The 18,046-nt window shown below is 47.0% G+C and overlaps 1 protein-coding gene and 1 long non-coding RNA gene across 9 annotated transcripts in view; one reads left to right on the top strand and one right to left on the bottom strand.

Annotated features, from left to right (window-relative positions):
* LOC309615180 overlaps positions 1 to 10,297 on the top strand; it is a 36,454-nt gene extending 26,157 nt beyond the window's left edge. For 3 of the 4 annotated variants that reach the window (XR_014236595.1, XR_014236596.1, XR_014236598.1), the window contains 3 exons: positions 1,242 to 1,300; positions 1,722 to 1,876; positions 4,486 to 6,901. This is a non-coding gene — a long non-coding RNA (uncharacterized lncRNA). Of the gene's footprint in view, positions 1 to 1,241; positions 1,301 to 1,721; positions 1,877 to 4,485; positions 6,902 to 9,519 lie in introns of those variants that run through there. The other variant, XR_014236597.1, reaches the window with a different exon arrangement.
* The window catches only part of ZHX2 (zinc fingers and homeoboxes 2), a 182,216-nt gene that overhangs the window by 27,404 nt on the left and 136,766 nt on the right, over positions 1 to 18,046 (bottom strand). The window lies entirely within an intron of this gene.

Below are 18,046 nucleotides of genomic sequence, written 5' to 3' on the forward strand. Positions count from 1 at the left end.
CTGTGAGAAAGCCTCACTGGAGCATTCAGACATTGCAGAGACAAGAAGGAGAAAGAGTTTGTGAAACACAGAGGAGGCCAAACTTAATTGTGTAGGACAGGCGGGAAAAGGATGCTAAAGGCTTCACAGGGGAGGTAACTTTCTTCTTAAAAGAAAACGGCCTTGACTATGATTAATTGAAATTTTCCCTACTTTGTTGATGAACCCTCATAACAACCCTGCAAAGCAGTGGTCATTAGCCTCAATCGATGGAAGAGAGAACCCAGGCCAGGGAGGATAATTGCCTTGCCCAAGGTCACACGACTAGTTCATGGCAGAGGTGGGATTTAAACAAAGTCCACTCAAGCTGCAGCCGTTCTCTCTGCACACTGCACAGCCTCCCTGGGTAAACAGGGCTCCAAAGGCGGAGTTGGATCCTGCCGGGTAGAGAGAAGGGGAGTGACTCCAAGTAGAGGAACAGAGTACTGCCAGGCAGAGGACACAGCAACAGCAAGGAAATGTCAGAGGAATGACAAGGACTGAGGCTAAAGGGCAGGCGTGAGGGCAGCCCAGAGGTGGCTGACAAGTCAGGTTGGGCTAGATTGTGAAGGGCCTTGAATGCCATGCTAAGGAGGTAGGATTTCATTCTGCTGGTGAAGGAGTGGCAAGGCCTTTTAGGCAGGATCATGGAAGCAGCAGGGTCTGGGAGATAAGTTTGGGGGGTGGGGATGGCAGGAAAAGAAGGCACAGGAATGAAGGTACTCCCCAAGCCAAACAGATGAATAATCATCTTTAACCTCAAGTTCAATAGTCAGGGCCCAGGCTGCTAAGAGACATCCCTCTCTCCAGTCTTTAGGTTTGCTCTTTAAGTAGATGTTGAGGGCTCTTCACTTTGTATTTGGAACTATCTCCCATTCAGTTTGGACTTCCTTCTCCACCAAGGAGTGGCTGGATAATTTGAGTTTAAATGTGGCAAAACGGATTCTCCCTTAATCATTTTCCCGATAACAATGATGGTGAACATTCACTGAAAGCTTAGTATGTGCCGAGTGCTAAGTGTTTCATTTCTCAAAAACCCTATGTAGACACTGAAGCTCACAGAGGTTAAGGAGTGTGGCCATGGTCACACAGCCTGGAGCAGTAGAGTTGGGATACAGCTCTTTAAGTGTAGACAAATCACCCGGTGATCTTGTTAAAATACAGATTTGGATTCAGTAAGTCTGGGGTGGGACTGACATTCTGCATCTCTAACAAACTCCTAGGTAAGGATGACACTGCATGGGTGGACACTCGGAACAGAAGGCTCTGTAAGGCTCTCCAGGTGAGCACCTTCCCGCTGTCATCCCCTTGGTCTCCCTCCTCCCCACTCTGCTCATTTCCAGACACAGGGCACTAGCATTTCCTGACCTTTTCTGGGAGTGACCTGTGGCCCTCAGGGGGAGGAAAAATGGGTCAAACTGTCAAATCAGCCCCTGGAAACTCTTTGCAAGGTGGCTTGCACATAGCCTGGCTGTCAGATGAGGGAAATGTCCAGACCTTGACCTCCCTAGGGAGGCTCTGGGGGAGGTGAAGAGTCAGACCGCAGAGGCCCCCCCTGTGGCCGGGGTCTCCAGCCCGAGGGGGGTCAGAGGTTGGAGTTAGTGGAGGAGGCTGGGGCCCTCGGGGGAGGGGGGGCGGGCACACGTGCCACTCTCAAGGAATCACACCTTCAGGCTCTAGCAGGACGCCACTTCTGATTTCAGAGCTTTTCACTGGGGCTGTCAGAGGAAATAACGGGACTGTCTCTGAACTTTCAAAGGAAGCATCTTGTCAAGACATCAAAGCCCAGAAGGATACTTTTAGCTTTGCTGGGTCTTCTGACAGAGCTGTTAACAGATTCTGCCGCAGTTCATCAAGGGTAGATCTTCTGTGTGTGTGTGTGTGCGATTGTTCTTTTATGTTTTAAAGTCATAACATTGTCCTCGCTGCACTGCACCCCAGAAGAAGGAATTCTGATGGGCAGGTATGTTGTGATGGTGATGGTTGCGGGGAGATAGATAGGTGGAGAAAGGAATGGGATGCAGGGATCCTGGGTTTTGCTCTAAGCTCCCAGCTCTCTCCTCATCTGTCTCCATCCTTGTCTCCATTTATCCCAGCTGTTAAATGGGAGAGGCTTTTGAAGTGTCACTGGTGACCCTGAGTTAACTCCTGAGCTTTACTGATTTCTCCCCAGCTTACTTGAAATCTAAACTTGAATTTTGGGGGTGGGCCTATAGGGTGGCCCCCAAACCATCAGATGCCACCTGGGGTGCTTTGTAAAAATGCCCATTCCTGAGCCCCAGTCCAGACTTATTAATCCCAAGCATCCAGGAGCAGGCCCAGGAATCTGCATTTTTTTTAACAAGCAGCCACCATGACTGATGGGCAGCCAGGTTCAGTGGCCTCGGCAAGAAGCCATCAGTTGGCCTCTCCTGATTCAGAAGTGGTTGGGCTCAGGCCAACCCTGTGCCGTGAAGATGGGGAATATTCCTCGCTGTGTTCTGTGCCGGACCAGGGTAAATTAGCGTGCTCCCCGGGGAATGACAGTTCGGAGGATGATGCAGAAATGGGGGAAGAATTGTACAAAGTAACGATGCTGGAAGAGAAAAGAACACAGAATACAGGGCGCTCGATAATGGAGTGTAAGACATCTTTAGAAACAACAGGGTACGTAGCAGCAGAGTCGGTGGCTGGGGAGGTGAGCTTTAAGAAGCTGTTTCCCATTATCTCTGTTTGTGCTTAACTTTTATTGCTCAGTTTCGCAGACTTTTTTTTTTTTTTTTTTTTTAAAGTCAAGAAGGGTTTGCTGATCTGGTCAAATGTAGGCAGGATAATGTAGTCACAAGATGCCATTCACATGCATAATCTTTATCATTCCCACAACACCAACAGATGGTGATGCTCACCATTTCACAGATAAGGAAACTGAGGCTCAGAGAGGTTAACTGGCTTGCTGAGGAGGGTGGAGCCCCGATCATCCTTGGCTCTACACCCCCTGCTGGGTCCCGGTAACACACAGCTGCTAATTGTTAACAATTCCATTTCCTGACACTGGGTCTATAAATTAGGTTTCTCACAAATTCTGAGTGGCTCTTCCCCACTGGGAGTGTTCAAAAGAGGAAGCTTTTAATTGAATTGTAATGTCTTTTTCAACTTGCTACTCTGAGATGCTCTCTTATTAGGTGGAAGAAAGCTTGCGTGGTCTCTTCCAGCCAAAAATTTTCAGCGGATGAAATGAAATTCATGAAATGAAATGGTGACATTAGTGTCACCATGCATTTAGGTGACACAGAGCTCTGAGAGGCGGCTGGTGTCCTGCTAGCAGTGGGTAGGAGTGGTGACTTGAGGTGGGGTTGTGAGAAAGAAAGCCAGCCACGCCTGAGAAGGCAGATCCATTCTGGGCCCACATGAGCCTGGGGCCCAGAATTTACATTTACTCAAAGCAATGAATTCCAAAGCTCAGACTTTCGTTTCTTCACTAGGTGAGGACGTGGCCTCTGGCTGTCCTGCTCCCCCTCAGTTCCCACCACTAGTGCCCACGTGGTGGATGGAAGGGGCCACAGGCTGGAACCAGGCCTCCCGGTTTGAATCCTGGTTCTGCCACTTACTAACAGCAGTCCGCCCTTCTCTGGCCACAGCTGGGATGCCCACTGCCCAGGCCCCGAACCCACATGCAGCCTGGAGAACACCAACCGCAGCACGCTCGTTCACCGTTGCCAGCCTCAGTCCTTGCGTCTGTGAAATGGGTGGATCTCCACCTGCAGGATTGGACTGAATGAGACCCTTTAAAGCTGGCACGATCTGGTTCCCTAAAAGGGTGACTTTAATGAGTGAGCTGGTATTAGTGATGAGGGACTTGACAAAGTGAGGTTCAGAGGTACTGTTCTGCCCCTCCTCCTTCTCAGGCCCCCCTGGGAGCATCCTGACCTTTTCCCCCACAGCCCCTCAGCTGCCAACCCCCATGCCAGGTGCTGTGCGTTTACACCCGCTCATCTCACCTGAGTCATGCTGCTTCGACATCTTTTTACTCGTCTTTTGTTCATACCCATAGACATTTCTATGGCAACTGTGCCAATATTTTTAATTCTCCCAACTTTCCCTCTCTGTTTTAGTAGAAGATTTTGCTTTCTATCTATCTATCTTGCTGAGAAGATCAAGGTCACTTTCTTCCCCATCTCCACACTCGTCTCTTTTCTCTCTACATCGGAGGAGGTAGCGGGTCTCCCCGTTATAAGTTAACCCATCCACCTGGCCTCGAGGCCTGACCTCTGCTCCCCAGGGACCCCAGCCCAGCACTCATCGGCTCCCTCAACTCTTATCTATCTCCCTTCACTGGATCTCCTTCCCTTTGGGTTATGAGCACTTCAGTTTGCCATTTCCCTAAAAAAGTAGACAAAGCAAAACAAACATGAAAAGCAACATCAAAGTTCCCAAAGCTGCTCAATTCCACCATCATCTACACATTATTACGCAACTCTTACTTTCTAGGGCAGAGGCTCCCGAGTGAAAGAGACTGGCCTTCTGGGTCTGGTGCCACCACTCACTGGCGTGTGAGCCTGGGCAAGTTACACCCATCCTCCGAAGCCTCAGCCTTTCCATCGGTAATCTGGGGATGAAAATGGTACCCATGTCGAAGGGGTGCTGAGAGTATCCAGTGAGCTCTCTGCACACAGTGTTGGCCTCTGGGCCCCAAATACAATAAGCTCTGAGCTTGCAGCATAGGGAGGGTACCTGCTGTTAAAATCACGTAACCATCAAATGTCTCAAAGGAAGTTCGAGATGACCGCTGCTCGCCCCTCCTGTTACTGCCCCGTTCATCCCTCACCTCTGCGCATTCTGTCCTCCTTGCTCTGTCGACACTTTTAAACTGCCGAATATATCCCGCATCACTGACTCTGTGGGGCAAATTGCCTTCCTTAAATCGCCTCCCCTTGGCTCTCCTGGGTGGTGCCCCTTGTTCTCTTCCTGGCAGTTCCTACTTTGCTTCCTCATCCATTTTCTGCTGTCATCTCCATGCTCTGGGCTCTTTCTCATCCCTCTCATCTCCATTGTCCTTGGTGATCTCATCCATCCCAAAGCACTAAACTCACCCTTGCAGACAGGCATCTACCAAACGAGCCTTTCTAGCCCCGGCTCCCCTTTGCAGAGCCCCAGACCTTCCTTTCCCACCTCCAGCTGACAGTGAGGACGGACTACACGGACTTATAACCGGACAAACGCTGGAGCAGCCACTCTCCCCTGAAACACGATTTTTGGAACAAGACCCAGATGATTCACGAAAACCAAGGAAAATAATACATGAATTCAAAACAAAAAAAAAAGCACGATCCACTCCCACTCAGTTGAACGCACTCTGCTCCGTTACCCCCACCTGGAAGGGGGCTCTGGAGGGCAAATTTGGTCTTGCAGCCTCTTCCGAGTGTGGCTTCCGTGCGTCTCTGATCCTCACCGGGAGCCTCAACTTGAACACGTCTAGAACCAAGCTCCTCCCCCATCTCCCAAACCCCATCTTGCTGTAACGCTCCTCATTCCAAATAAAAGCATCCCGCTCTTCTTAGTCATTCGGGCTGGAAACCCAGATTCCTCTTGCTCCTCCACTCCCTCCCCACCCCACAGCTAATTATGTACCAGGCCCTCCCGACTCTGCTTCCATAACGGCTCCCCGTCCTTTGTTCCTCCGCGCCCGGCAGGGTCCCCCCTCCTGGCTTCTCCCAGCAGCTGCAATGCCTCCCTCCGTCCTGGCCTGGCCTCTGGGCTTCACCTGGCTGTGGCAGGCACTGCCTGTCCGCCAGCCCTTCCTCCTCTGGCCAGGGCAGTCCACTTCTTTCTAGAGAAAGACCCCCACCCACTCTTGGCCCCTGTGGATCCTCCAGCAGTGGGCATGTGACTTGGTCCTGACCACTCAGTACATCATGTCCCCCCACGAGAGCGAGTGATTTAAGGAGTGGCCTGACGACCCGAGTGGAGCGGTCGGAACCAGCTGAGTTGAGAGATGCAGAGCCCCCATCACATCCCTCTGTATGCCGCTACGCCTGAATCTGACACACGCATCGACCTTCCCTTTCGGCAGTTTGCTTACGCCAGTTTGATGGGGCTTTCTGGCACCTATGACTGAAAACGTCCTGACAGACACGGTTTCAGGCCAACCTCCTCGCTGCCACCATTTCTTTCTAAAACGGCTATCCTTAGTCTTTCCCTGCCACGGTAGACATGCTAGGTGATATGCCTGTTTGCAATGTTCTCTCATTCTTGTCATGTTGGGTATCATTCCACACCATTCTCTTTCCCTTAAGAAAGAATCTCAGGATGTTAACGGGAGTGCCATTCATATAGGGCTAACCTGGAGTCCTTGCTAATCAATAAAAGTACATCCTTCACAAACTTCAATACTCTGTTTTCAGAAACAGATTTCTTGCCACTGCCTATGTCACAACTAATGCCATGATTAAACGTCATGTCTCTACACGTGAATCTGACCGTGTCATCCTCATCTTCAAAACCTCCTTAGGAGTATTAGGAACTGGCTGTGAGAGGTGCTTTCTGCCACCCAATTTCACCTCAGTGCTCCATTCCTGTCCTACAGCAGTCCTGGTGTTTTAAAAGGGAAATACAGCAGAAGACTATTCTTTGGAAGCAGAAACATGCACCTTGGAAAAGAGAACACAGCTCAGATGGTCACTCATTCATTCACTCATTCATACATTCATTCATTCCTTCATTCCTTCTTGAGTGCCTGCTCTGTGCCAGACACTGCTTTGATACTCAGGAAATAAGACATAAGATTCCTGCTTTCAAGGTGCCCATGATCTAGGAGGGGGAGACAGAAAATAGAAAACAAAGAACTTGTAGATAGTGGTTAAGTATTTACTCTTCAAAGAGTGCTTAAAAATGATGTGACAGGGGCTTGCCTGGTGGTACAGTGGTTAAGAATCCGCCTGCCGATGCAGGGGACATGGGTTCGAGCCCTGGTCCAGGAAGATCCCACATGCCGTGGAGCAACTAAGCGTGTGTGCTGCAACTACTGAGCCTGCACTCTAGAGCCCTCGAGCCACAACTACTGAGCCCTTGTGCCACAACTACTGAGTCCACGAGCCACAACTACTGAAGCCTGCACGCCTAGAGCCCGTGCTCCGCAACAAGAGAAGCCACCGCAATGAGAAGCCTGCGCACCGCAACAAAGAGTAGCCCCTGCTCGCCGCAACTAGAGAAAGCCCGCGTGCATCAACGAAGACCCAACACAGCCAAAAATAAATAAATAAAATAAATACATTTAAAAAAAAAAAGAAAAAAAATGATGTGACGGTGACTTAAGACCTAGTTTCTTTTTTTTTTTTTTGGCCACGCCACCTGCCTTGCGGGATTTTAGTTCCCCAACCAGGGATTGAACCCCAGCCCTTGGCAATGAGAGCTCGGAGTCCTAATCACTGGCCCACCAGGGATTCCCCAAGACCTACTTTCAAGGAGGTAATCAGGGAAAGCCTTTTTGAGGAGAGGGCATCTAAGCTGAGCTCTTCATATCAAGAAACAGTAAACTTGACACAGTAACGAGTATCAATGAAAACAGAGGCAGAGACTCCCTGACTACATGTGACATTTGATGTTCACTGCAAAGTAATTTTCAAATTATTCAGTTATTATTTAAAAATTATATTCCCTCTCAAAATACTTCTTTGGGAAAGGTCTTAAAAATCTGCATTGAAAAGTACAACTTTTCACTTGCTAACATGAAAACAAAACTCTTGGATGGTTTCATAATGGGAAAAAGTTCTTTTCCCTACTTGGGACAGTTCAGGGATAGATGAGCATGAGATGAGTTGAGAGCGCCAAACATCTCCAAAAAAGAGGGAGGGAAAAGTCACCTGTGAGTCTAGATCAAATAGTAAGAGAAATTTTAGTCCCAAGGAATACTTTGTATAAAGTGGATTAAAAAACAAAACCATAGCATACGGTTTTTTTTTCTTTTAATAGATTGTTATTGGAGTATAATTGCTTCACAATACTGTTAGTTTCTGTTGTACAACAAAGTGAATCAGCCATGTGCATACATATATCCCCATAACCCCTCCCTCTTGAGCCTCCCTCCCATCCTCCCTATCCCACCCCTCTAGGTCATCGAAAAGCACCAAGCTGATCTCCCTGTGCTATGCTGCTGCTTCCCACTAGCTATCTATTTTACATTTGGTAGTGTATATATGTCGATGCTACTCTCACTTCGCCCCAGCTTCCCCCTCCCACCCTGTGTCCTCAAGTCCATTCTCTATGTCTACATCTTTATTCCTGGCCTGCAACTAGGTCCATCAGTACCATTTTTTAAAAATTTAGATTCTATATATATGTGTTAGCATACGGTATTTGTTTTTCTCTTTCTGACTTACTTCACTCTGTATGACAGACTCTAGGTCCATCCACCTCACTACAAAAAACTCAATTTCATTTCTTTTTATGGCTAATATTCCACTGTATATATGTGCCACATCTTCTTTATCCATTCATCTGTTGATGGACATTTAGGTTGCTTCCGTGCCCTGGCTATTGTAAATAGAGCTGCAATGAACATTGTGGTACATGTCTCTTTTTGAATTATGGTTTTCTCAGGATATATGCCCAGTAGTGGGATTGCTGGCTCATATGGTAGTTCTATTTTTAGTTTAAGGAACCTCCATACTGTTCTCCATAGTGGTTGTATCAATTTACATTCCCACCAACCGTGCAGGAGGGTTCCCTTGTCACCACACCCTTTCCAGCATTTGTTTATTTATATTATTATTTTTAAAAATTTATTTTATTTATTTATTTATTTTTGGCTGCATTGGGTCTTTGTTGCTGCACGTGGGCTTTCTCTAGCTGTGGCAAGTGGGGGCTACTCTTCGTTGAGGTGAACGGGCTTCTCATTGCAGTGGCTTCTCTTGTTGCGGAGCACGGGCTCTAGGCATGCGGGCTTCAGTAGTTGTGGCATGCAGGCTCAGTAGTTGTGGCTCGCTGGCTCTAGAGTGCAGGCTCAGTAGTTGTGGCGCATGGGCTTAGTTGCTCCGCGGCATGTGGGATCTTCCCGGACCAGGGCTCCAACCCGTGTCCCCTGCATTGGCAGGCGGATTCTCAACCACTGAGCCACCAGGGAAGCCCTCCAGCATTTATTGTTCCTAGATTTTTTGATGCTGGACATTCTGACCGGTGTGAGGTGATACCTCATTGTAGTTTTGATTTGCATTTCTCTAATAATTAGTGATGTTGAGCATCTTTTCATGTGCCTATTGCCCATCTGTATGTCTTCTTTGGTGAAATGTCTATTTAGGTGTTCCACCCATTTTTTAACTGGACTGTTTGTTTTTTTGATAGTGAGCTCCATGAGCTGTTTGTATACTTTGGAGATTAATCCTTTGTCTGTTGTTTCATTTGCAAATATTTTCTCCCATTCTGAGGGTTGTCTTTTTGTCTTGTTTATGGTTTCCTTTGCTGTGCAAAAGCTTTTAAGTTTAATTAAGTCCCAATTGTTTATTTTTGTTTTTATTTCTGTTACTCTAGGTGGGTCAAAAAAGATCTTGCTGTGGTTTATGTCAAAGAGTGTTTTTCCTATGTTTTCCTCTAAGAGCATACGGTTTTTTTGAAGTCAAAATGAAGCAGTATCTTGATGGCTTATAAATAAAGACTTTGCACCCAAATGCCATTCTCTGCCTTTAACGAGAGAAGCCAAAGGAGAAAAACCAGAATCAAGAAGGTTCACAGGGCATCAGAGTTGGGAGGCTCGTAGAGGTGACCTAGGCCTGCCTGTTAGGTAAGCCCAACCTTGAGATTTGGGAAGGGACAGGATGTAAGTATGGCGAGAGGACCCAGTATCTCATGGCCTATCTGCCCAGGCAGGTGGGTGAAGTTTCTCCCAGAGGTGGTTGTGTTGGGGTGATGGGTTCTGCTGGGTGGCTGTCTGCCCTCAATGTCATCATGGGATCAAGGTGTTTTGAGCTGAACTGGTCCTTAAGAAGCCAGTTAAGCAGAGTGGGTAAGTCTACTAGCTTTGGAATTAGAACAGACTTGGGTGTGAATCGAGGCGCCATCCAACACTTACCACTGTGATGAATTATAAAGCAGAAATTAGTGTTGTAGAAAGAGTATGACAAAGGCAAGTTTAATTTGATCCCATGGAGGGGCTTGATACTTCATGACTGTAGATCCAAGCCAGGACAACTGGGAAATAGTCTCTGTATGTGTCTGCCTGGGTTTCATATCGCAAATCTATCACATTGTAGCATCTTTACACCCTCTCTTTCTCTGAGCAATAATCTTGTGAAAAAAAAAAAAGCAACAAGATTAAGACATATTTTGAAGCAAAGTGGCTTCATTATTTTTGCAGTTAGTTCCCGGTGCTATCATCTTCTTCAAGGCAAAGCATCCTTTTTCTGGGTAGAAAGAATCATAACAGCCACCACCACATACAGGCCCACACACCCACAAACACAGAAAACCGGGGCTGGGGGAAGAGTGATGTGTTTCTGAAAGCAGGAAAAAAAAAATCTCCCTGAGACAGAAAGAAAAAGGAATCAATTCTGGTTTTACGTGTCACATACATAAATAAATAAGGTGCTCTCAAATGTTTAAGATAGGCCTACTCTGATTTACAATCCATCACATTCTGTATCAAAACATTTAGAGAGGCTGTGAGACTGCAGGGATTTATCATATCGACAATTCCTCGTGTAACCTTTTCCTTTTGCTCCTGCGGGTGATTTGCACACACTTCATCTTCTTGGAGCTGGGAGAGAAGTGAGATTTTTCTGTTCCCCAGGCATGGATCAGGGCGAGACAGGGCTTTTCAGCAGACGCTTAGATTCTGTCAGATCCCTTTCTCCATTCTAGCCCCTACCCCTCCCTCCAGCCCTCCAGCCTCTCCTTTGCATCCCCAAACCCACAGCTTTCTCTTGAACCCCTTTCATCTCTACCTCGAAGAGACTTCCCTTCATCTCAAAGCCTGGGATAAAGGCTGAAGGTTTACTCGTATTCTCTGATAGAATGTCCTCCACAAAGCCATTCATCCAAGCCAGTTAAATCCCAGACAAAAATCTCACAGATTTAAGCCACATCCAGGGGTTGTATTTCTGCATCTCTTTGCACAGGGCCCAGGGTACCACAGGCTGAATCATGGGCCTCAAAGATATCCAGGTCCTAATCTCTAGATCCTGTGGATGTAACCTTATATGGCAAAAGGAACTTTGATGATGTGATTAAATTAAGGATAGTGAGATGGAGAGATTATCCTAGATTATCCGAGGGGACCCTAAATATAACCACATGTGTCCTGATAGAGGGAGGCAGAGGGAAATTTGACTACAGATGAGGAGAGGGCGATGTGAGGATGGACGCAGAGATTGGAGTGATGCACTGTGAAGATGGAAGAAGGCACCACAAGCCAAGGAATGCAGGCAGCCACTAGAAGCTGAAAAAGGCAAGGAGCTGGTAGAAGAATCTAGCCCTGCCAGCACCTTGACTTGAGTCTTGTGGATCTGATTGTTGATTCTTGACCTCTACAACTTTAAGAGAACAAGTCTGCGCTGTTTTGAGTCAACACCTTTTTGGTCATCCGTTACAGCAGCCACAGGACACCACTACCGTGGGCCAGCTGAGTGAGGTTTGCAGCCTGCGACTTTCCTGTCACTCCACACCTCCTCTTTGGTGACCTGCTTCCCGCTTCCAGGCAGAAGCTGGAGGCCCCAGTTCCACCAGCCCTGGAGAAGTCGGCTGCTGTCTCTTGGGAATGAGTAATGAGCTGGAGACCACAGCGCTGTTGGACTCTGATCCACAAGGCCAGGATCTGCTGTCTTCAGTTTCCACAAAATTGCCACAGTTAGGATGATTCCCTCTGCTCCAGATTCTAAGATGATAGTCTTTAGAGAAACACATGTGAGCGTGCACAGATTCACACCAGCACGGCCTGTTTGCTCTCCCTCCAAATCAGGTTCTGGATTCACCTTCCTCCCTCACCTTCCATGGCCACCACCCTGACCTAGGTCGCCATCACCTCTCATCTGGGCCCCTGCGATCGCCTCCTGCCTCCTGCCTGGTCTCCCAGCTTCCCATTCATGTCCCACCCTCCCCAACTCACTAATCCTCCAGAAAGATCCTTTAAAGTCATAAATCACATCTGCTTACATATCCTGATGCTCAGACTACACCCCCGGGTGATTACACAAGAAACTTGGGGTACGGACCAAGCTTCGGTGTGTTTCAAAGCTCCCAGGTGATGCTGATGGAACTGCTCGAAGTGAGTGACGATGGGATGCATGTTTGACCTACACCCTCAGCTGCACCCCCATGTTTAGAACACCTTTCTCTTGGAGGTGGAGTTCCTTACCTTGAGTGTGTTAAAGCCGAACTGTCTTTAAGGTGCCCTGATCCATATCTTCCTTCTCACTTCCCAGGGCTGTGGTGAGGGTCACAGGAGATGACGGGCACACAGGGGCCTACCTGCCCTCCCCCTCACCCCCTTCCTCTCTGTCTCCTTTCTTCCCCCCTTCCCTTCCCCATCCCTCTCCCTCGTCCTTCCTTCTTGCTGTTAAAGGTCATGTAAGGGATGGATGTTCTGTGGTAGGTCACTACATGGTGGCATCTTCCTCTCTGGGCCCAAAGCACAGACTTCAGCCCCTCCCATGCTCCTGCAGAAATACTGTTGGCTCCCGGGGGTGCAGACACAGAGCCCCTTGCACAGCTGCACCCTAACACAACTAAACAGCTTTGGCCAGGCAGAGTGAAAGCCAGTATTCTTGGACAACTATGGGCCACAGACTACAAACTTGAATCCAGGCTTGTCCAGCCCCACTCATTTTACAAATGAGGAAACTGAGGCTTAGAGAGGTATCAATGCCCTGGAACGGTACATGGACCAAGGGGCTTTGGACAAGTGGCCTCTGGTGGCCATTGGCAAGGCCTGCCCCACCTGGACCTGGAACAGCTCTCAGACCAGGGAGGGCTCCCTTGATAACACGGAGGACCAGCCTTGGGTTGAAAGGGAGAGGATTCCGGTTGGCTTTGCCGACACGATGTCTGGGTTGAATAGACCAAGGACTGGCTGGGGGGTGGAGGCAGGAGTGGGTGTGCCGGCCACCCACTCCCATTCCCTCTCCCAGCCCTCAAGTCTGGTCGTGTCCTGAGTCTCCCCACTCCCAACACGTTGGGGACTCACAAGGAAAATGGGAAGGCAGGGTCTCTTTTGGGATCACCTTCACCATAGGGGCAAAGTTCTTACCAAATCAGTCTCGTGTGAAAGGGCCCGAGAAAAGAATGATTTTTTTCTTTTTTTTTTTTTTTACAATTTAAGCTTGAGAAAGAACCTGTAGGGGTTCCCTACTCTTCCAGCATCCCCCTTTCACATTTTCTGAGCAATTTTGCAAACTGCTGCTCTTTGGTAGAAAATTACTAGTCTGTGTGTTCCTCTTTGCCAACAGCCCTCCCTGTCTCCTCCGCATCAATAATAATGACGGTAATGATGCTGATGGTAGTGAGTATCCCTCAGGTCTGGAACGTGCGTTACAGTTCACAGAACGTTTTTAGGTACATCATCATGTAGGAGCTCTTAATCCTCAGGAGGCAGAGCGGGAAATATGATAGCCTCCATTTTCCCATAAGGCCCCTGAGGCTGAGAAGAGGTTTCCTTCCGTGATCTGTCTCAGAACCTTCTTTACACCAGCTCTCTACTGTTACTTTCCTGTTGTACAAATAGGAGGTACAGCGCTGAGCTGGCCTGCTGAATGGATGTCCGAACCCAAGCCTGATCCTTCGTCTGCCTTTGTGGTTTCTTTTTTTGATGGGATACAATATTAATTAATTATAACCAACCACGTGGCGTCCATAGCTTCCTAGATAGTTAGGTCTTTATTGGCAATTGATGTATTCTATAGATCAGTGTGAAAAAGACTGTGAGTTATGGATATATAAGGACAGGAAACAAAATAATACTCAGTGGATTTTTTTTTTTCAGACATGAGGGGCCTGTCTTTGTGATTTTTTTGTCCTTTTCCAGAGGAATTTCCAGCTGACAGTCATAAGGCTCCAACATGCTATGACCCTGGGTATGGGAGCTTGGTCAAAATATTTAAAAAAAATATATGCTGATGAATATCAAGAAGCAAAACCCTACACACGAATGAGAAATGGGGTTACTTCTTGGCTGACTGAATGGGTCAGAATGGTCCCTGAGCATTGGTTGCTGAAATATCAGCAGGCTCACAGGGGAAGAAATAAAAAAAAAAATTAGTATGTCAGTGTCATGAGTGGTATTAAAAAGAAACACGTTATAATATCATCTTGTTCGAGGGACAGAGCATTTCAGAGGGAAAAGGATATCTCAGTTTTCTCATTTGTATCATGGGGATACTAACTGAAAGTATTCCTCAGAAGGTTGTTGTGAGAATCAAATAATACGATCAACTGACGAAAAGCATAGTACAACTTGGTATATGGAAAGTATTCAATGTAAATATTCTAACCAATTAGAGAATAAAAATAGTAATAGCAACAACAATAACAATAATAATAGGACGTCCTATTATCTTTTCTGCAAACCCAACTTGTTCCAAAGCCAAGATGATCACCTGGCCTCCACATTTTTCTGCCTGCAGGGGCACCAGACTCTCTGTCACCTGGGCTGGTGACACGAAGTCATCTTGGCTACTCCCTCTGGTGCCATTCTTCCTTTGTGTGCCCAGGGCATGCTACCTTAGCTCACGAGTGTCTCTCCTTCCATCTGAATCCAAGCTCTATCATTTGCTCATAACATTGTACATGTTTCCACACCAGTCCAAAACATGATCACATCTTGTCTGGACTGCCGAAATGGAATAACTTTCCTTCTGTCCACGGTCTCCACTGTTCCAATCTGCCTTGTGCCTGCTGCCAGGCAAATCTCCCCCAATCTCTGACTTTACTCCATCTCTTACGTCAGTAACGACCAGTCATGGTTCCCATTCTCCACTGAATCCCATTCCAACTTGTCTGATGAGCTTTCAGGGTCTCTCAAGACATGATTCCAAGGCTCTTACCAAAACTCACACACTTTTCTCCCTGAAACCTCTGCCCCCAGCAGGCTCTTTGCATCTCCCCCCATCCCCCTGCCAAATATATTTTGATGACTTATCAGCCAGGCCTCTAGTCTAGGCATTTTGGAGTGAGCCAACAGCCCAGTTTCCCCTGATAAGCCAATATTCTCAAAAGCAAAGCTGCCTGGCTTTTAACAACCCATTAGCCTGAAGTTCTTTTGTTCACTTAACAGATATTTGAATACCCACTATGTGCCAGGTTCTGTCCTGGGGGCTGGAGATAGGGGAGGGGGGTGAGCGAAGCTTAGGGCTGTTCATGTGGAGTATAATCTAGTAGAGGAGACAGAAAGTTACAGAAGCAGTGATAATGCAAGAGTGCTGTGTATAAATAGGTGGTATGAGGTGTTAGGAGAGAGGTGTGGGGAGTCGGGAGAGGTAAGCAGGAGTCTCACTGGACTTTATCCTGAGGGTAACGGAAAGCTAGTGAATGGGGAGGAGGGAGAAGGTGTGTGATGTAGACTGACGTGCGTTTCAGAAAGCACCAACTTTAATCCCTCCATGCCTGGCACTTCCACAGCTTGCCTCCAGCCCTCCTTCTGGATCCCTATGAGTCAGATTCCTAACACAATGTAATCGGCCAATGCATTGAGTTTACACTATTCATCTATTTGTTCACTATGTCACTATGTCCCAGGTGCTGCACTAGGTTGTGACGCTACAAAGGTGGACAAAAATAACATAATCCCTGTGGTAGGCTGAATAACGGCCCTCCCAAAGATGTCCAGGTCCCAATCCCTGGAACTTGTGACTGTTACCTCATATGTAAAAAAAGAACATTGAAGATGTGATTAAGTTAGGCCCATCCTCATATATCCAGACGAAACTACAATTCGAAATGATACGTGCAGTTCATAGCAGCATTGTTTACAATAGCCAAGACATGGAAAGAACCTAAATGTCCATTGACAGATGAATGGATAAAGAAGATGTGATATATGTATATATACAATGGAATACTACTCAGCCTTAAAAAAGAATGAAATTAATGCCATTTGCAACTACATGGATGGACGTAGAGATTATCATACTAAGAGAAGTCAGAAAGAGAAAGACAAATACCATATGATATCACATATATGTGGAATCTAAAATATGACACAAATGAACTTCTCTACGAAACAGAAACAGATTCACAGACATAGAGAACAGACTTGTGGTTGCCAAGGAGAAGGAGAGGTGGGGGAGGGATGGATTGGGAGTTTGGGATTAGTAGATGCAAACTATTATATAGCGAATGGATAAACAATAACAACAACAACAAAAGTTAAGGCCCATCCTGGATTATCTGGGTGGGCCCTAAATGCCATCCTAAGTGTCTTTATAAGAGGGAGGTAGAGAGAGATAGGAGACATAGCCTTTAATTAAGAAATCACACAAATTAATAGCTAATGACAAACTGACAGCAGCTGGACAGGCTGACTTTGTAAGGGAAGACGCTTCTTCAGGGCGGGGTCTCTCCACCCTGGCTCCGCACTGGCGTCACAGAGGGGCTCTTAAGTACCCCGACCCTCAGGCCACATCCCATACCAACTGAGGCAGCCTCCCTGGGGGTGGCCGCAGCAAATTACGTTCCCATCAGCCGTGCATGAGGGTTCCCTTTTCTCCACATCTTTGCCAGCACTTGTTATCCCTTGCCTTTTTGGTGATGGCCATCCTGCCAGGTGTGAGGTGGCATCTCACTGTGGTTTTGATTTGCATTTCCCTGATGTTTAGTGATGTTGAGTGTCTTTCTATGTGCCTACTGGCCATCTGTATGTCTTCTTTGGAAAAAGGTCTATTCAAGTCCTCTGCCCATTTTTTAAAAAAAAATTTTATTTATTTATTTATTTATTTATGGCTGCATTGGGTCTTCATTGCTTTGCACGGGCTTTCTCTAGTTGTGGAGAGCGGGGGCTACTCTTCGTTTTGGTGCACGGGCTTCTCATCGCGGTGGCTTCCCTTCCTGTGGAGCTCGGGCTCTAGGGCGCGCAGGCTTCAGCAGTTGTGGCTCGTGGGCTCTAGAGCACAGGCTCAGTAGTGGTGGTGCATGGGCTTAGTTGCTCCGTGGCATGTGGGATCTTCCCGGACCAGGGCTCGAGCCCGTGTCCCCTGCACTGGCAGGCGGATTCTCAACCACTGCACCACCAGGGAAGCCCTTTACCCATTTTTTAATCGAGGTTTTTTCTTTTAATGGTCAGTTGTATGAGTTCTTTGTATATTTTGGATATTAATCCCTTATCGGATATATCATCTGCAAATATCTTCTCCCATTCAGTAGGTTGCCTTTTTGTTTTGTTGACAGTTTCCTTCACTGTGCAAAAGCTTTTTTCTTTTTTAAACATCTTTATTGGAGTATAATTGCTTTACAATGTTGTGTTAGTTTCTGCTGTATAACAAAGTGAATCAGCTATGCATATACATATATCCCCATATCCCCTCCCTCTTGCGCCTCCCTCCCACCCTCCCTATCCCACCCCTCTAGATGGTCACACAGCACAGAGCTGATCTCCCTGTGCTATGCGGCTGCTTCCCACTAGCTATCTATTTTACATTTGGTAGCGTATATATGTCAATGCTACTCTCTCACTTCGTCCCAGCTTACCCTTCCCCCTCCCCGTGTCCTCAAGTCCATTCTCTACGTCTGCGTCTTTACTCCTGTCCTGCCCCTAGGTTAATCAGAACGATTTTTTTTTAGATTCCATATATATGTATTAGCATACGGTATTTGTTTTTCTCTTTCTGACTTACTTCATTCTGTATGCCAGACTCTAGGTCCATCCATCTCACTATAAATAACTCAATTTCATTTCTTTTTATGGCTGAGTAATATTCCATTGTATATATGTGCCACATCTTCTTTATCCATTCATCTGTTGATGGCCACTTAGGTTGCTTCCATGTCCTGGCTATTGTAAATAGTGCTGCAATGAACATTGTGGTACATGTCTCTTTTTGAATTATGGTTTTCTTAGGGTATATGCCCAGTAGTG

This window comes from Balaenoptera borealis, assembly GCF_965194805.1.
Source record: "Balaenoptera borealis genome assembly, chromosome: 17".
In the NCBI taxonomy this organism is placed as follows: Eukaryota; Metazoa; Chordata; class Mammalia; order Artiodactyla; family Balaenopteridae; genus Balaenoptera; species Balaenoptera borealis.